Source organism: Eschrichtius robustus, chromosome 13, assembly GCF_028021215.1.
Source record: "Eschrichtius robustus isolate mEscRob2 chromosome 13, mEscRob2.pri, whole genome shotgun sequence".
Taxonomy (NCBI): Eukaryota; Metazoa; Chordata; class Mammalia; order Artiodactyla; family Eschrichtiidae; genus Eschrichtius; species Eschrichtius robustus.
This window is the reverse complement of record NC_090836.1, coordinates 75,575,703-75,578,843: the sequence shown is the minus strand read 5'-3', so window position 1 is coordinate 75,578,843 and position 3,141 is coordinate 75,575,703. Positions and strand designations below refer to the sequence as shown.

General features: G+C 40.5%; 1 non-coding gene across 1 annotated transcript; it reads left to right on the top strand.

Moving 5' to 3' along the window:
* The first annotated feature begins 1,273 nt into the window (after nt 1-1,273).
* Nucleotides 1,274-1,380, top strand: LOC137776025 (U6 spliceosomal RNA). The gene has a single exon (XR_011076147.1). It is a non-coding gene; the product is annotated as a U6 spliceosomal RNA (small nuclear RNA).
* The last annotated feature ends 1,761 nt before the right edge of the window (nt 1,381-3,141 follow it).

Here is a 3,141-nt window from a genome sequence, read left to right as displayed (position 1 = left end):
TGTCTATTGCCTGTCCCCTTCCTGAGCTCCCACATGCTGGTTTGTGGGAAAACTTAATTAAATTTCCAGTATGTTTTCAAATTAGTTCAATCTGACAATTTAAATAACCCCTTTAGGTTATACTCAGTCTCTCATATGAAGAAAAATATTGAGTCTTGGAGAGCTTCTATTTCCTCCTGCCCCGTTTCTAACATGGAGTTGGTGTGAGTGGAAAGGTGAGTATTGCTCAAACTTGTGTAGGCCTGAGGCAAAGGAGAAGATTTGGGATTCTTTAAGGTGTGATGTCTTCTGAGCTCCAAGGTCATGGCCATTGATTACTGAATTCTCGCCCAGCTTTCAGAGCTGAGATCTGCAGCATATGAAGCTGTGGGCTGTTCTCTTGGCTCAGGAAATGCTACCAGTGTGGACTTTGGCTGCTTTGTGTCAACCACCAAGTCTCTAGCAGTTCCTCCATCTGGCCTTCTGTTCTTGGGGCCCTCTTCAGCTGTGGAGTCCTTATGCTTTTCTGTGGTGGGCTCCGTGGTTGGCCTGTTGGATTTCACTTTGAATCCAAGCAATGGGGAAATGCAGGTGGCTTGGGAACGCGAAATATCAAGGCTTCTTTACCTAACCACACTGCTAAGGATTCTTGGAGTGGCTGTGCCTTAGATTGGATACTCTACTAAGTGGTCCCATTTCAGATTCTAAATTGGGGGTAGTGGATCTCATTGGTACTGCATGTGTGACATATTACCTCCTTTCATGGTGGAAGCCAAGATGGAAAAAATTTGAAGGCATGTGTTTACTTGTCTTTTTTCTTCTCTCTCTTTTTCACCATCTTATGTCCATAAAAGGACAGACTTTCTTCCACTTCCTTTAAGACACATCCTCTGTCTGCCATAGTGACGGCTTAGCTGTGAGAGGATAGGCCTCCTTTCCACACCATGGTAGAACTCTATAATCTAAGTTCTTGGTATCCTAAAGGAAGTATTAAAGTGATCTGGAAAATCTTCTCTCTATGCAATGATATGTCTGGCAAGGCTGTTGTCTTGGCACGTTATCCTATTTTGCGTCTCAGAAGCTGCTTATAACTTTACTACACCTTGAATTTGCTCTGCAAAAAATACCAGTGTTTACCTTGCACGAACTGTATCACAGGCAGCTGTGACACCATTTTGAGGATTTTGGGGAGTCTTGGAGACTGAGCTAAGACCTATTGGTTCTGTTCTTATTTTTCTGCAGCCCCTTGCTTCAGCAATATTCTTGATATTTTGCTAATTAAAATGGAAGCTAAGTGCTCGCTTCGGCAGCACATATACTAAAACTGGAACGATACAGAGAAGATTAGCCTGGCCCCTGCGCAAGGATGACTCGCAAATTTGTGAAGCGTTCCATATTTTTACTGTCAAACAGAGTGAAGTAAGTCAGAAAGAGAAAAATAAATACCGTATGCTAACACATATATATATGGAATCTAAAAAAAAAAAAAAAAGATTCTGAAGAACCTAGGGGCAGGACAGGAATAAAGACGCAGAAGCAGAGAATGGACTTGAGGACACGGGGAGGGGGAAGGGTAAGCTGGGATGAAGTGAGAGAGTGGCATGGACTTATATATACTACCAAATGTAAAATAGATAGCTAGTGGGAAGCAGCCGCATAGCACAGGGAGATCAGCTCAGTGCTTTGTGACCACCTAGAGGGGTGGGATAGGGAGGGTGGGAGGGAGACACAAGAGGGAGGAGATATGGGGATATATGTATATGTATAGCCGATTCACTTTGTTATAAAGCAGAAACTAACACACCATTGTAAAGCAATTATACTCCAATAAAGATGTTAAAAAAAATAATGGAAGCTAAATGTATTCTTATAATGTATGTATTCTCTTTCTGCCAAAATACAGCCTGCTGAGATGTTCACCATCTATTTCACCTCCAAACCCATCAATCAGTTTCTATTACCTTATCCTTCTCTATCTTTAGAGCAGTTAGTCTTAGTGAAATCATATATTTTTATTTGCTTGCCTGCTTATTTTCTGTCTCTCTCACTACAGTATAAGCTTGAAGAGAGGAAGGCTTTATCTCTTTTGTTCACTATGGTATTTCAATGCCTAGAACAGGATGTACTCATATTAGGGACTCAATAAAATATATGTTGAATAAACAAATTTAGAAATAAATGGATGAATGAATAAATCTATATCCAGATTCTACAGTCAGTTGACTTTCTTTTCCTTCTAGGTTCAAGGTCTCTGCATAGGCTCATTAACAATGGCCGATTGTCAATGACATTACTATCGATGACTAAGCAATCATATTCATTGAGGTTAATTCTGAGTTGTGGTTTTATTTCAAAATGTTTTTGGCCTGAAAATTTCATTGGTTCATGGAGAGCTTGTTTTTTGGAATTGGAGAAGCGGTATCCTGACTGTGGAATCAATGGAAGGTAAATTCATGCAACATTCAACAAATGCTATGAACTCTTAATAGCACCCTATTCATTTGTTCATCATTATATTTTGGTACCCAACCCCACTACTCGACACATAGTAAGCATTCATTAATGTTTGTTGAATTGGTTCAGTATGAAATGTGAGTTCAAAACTTCCAATTGTGCTTTAAGTGTTCGCATAAATTACCCTGAAGTCACTAAACCTCAGATAAAACTATACTGTTCATGGTATGGTTACTCTAAAAAACAAAGATTATAAATCCTAGTCTGCTTTATTTTGTCTTAATTTAGGTCCTGAGACACTTCACAGCCAGCTAGAAGAAGGCATTATCAGGAAGTTCTTTACCATTGACACTTCAGTTCCAACAGTTCCACTGAGCTTTGTTCCAACACACTAGCTGGCCTTAAAGCAGCAGAACAGAACTATTCACAGATTAATCAAGAAGCCCTTGTTACGGAGGTTGAGGATTTGCACAATCATTGTTGACTGCTTGGGATGACTGATTACTTAGATCTCCTACGCTTGAAGGGGCTGACCACAAGAATTGTCCAGATATCCAGGAATAAGCTGTTCCAAGCCTGCTTCTACAACGAACACATATGAGCCCTCTGCTTTCTCGTGATCATGGCTGTGAGTCATCTCAGCTGTGTCCCCAAGCCATTTGGGTCTCTTGGAAAGGCCTCACCTGTGTTTAGTGTTTTGGGAACTGA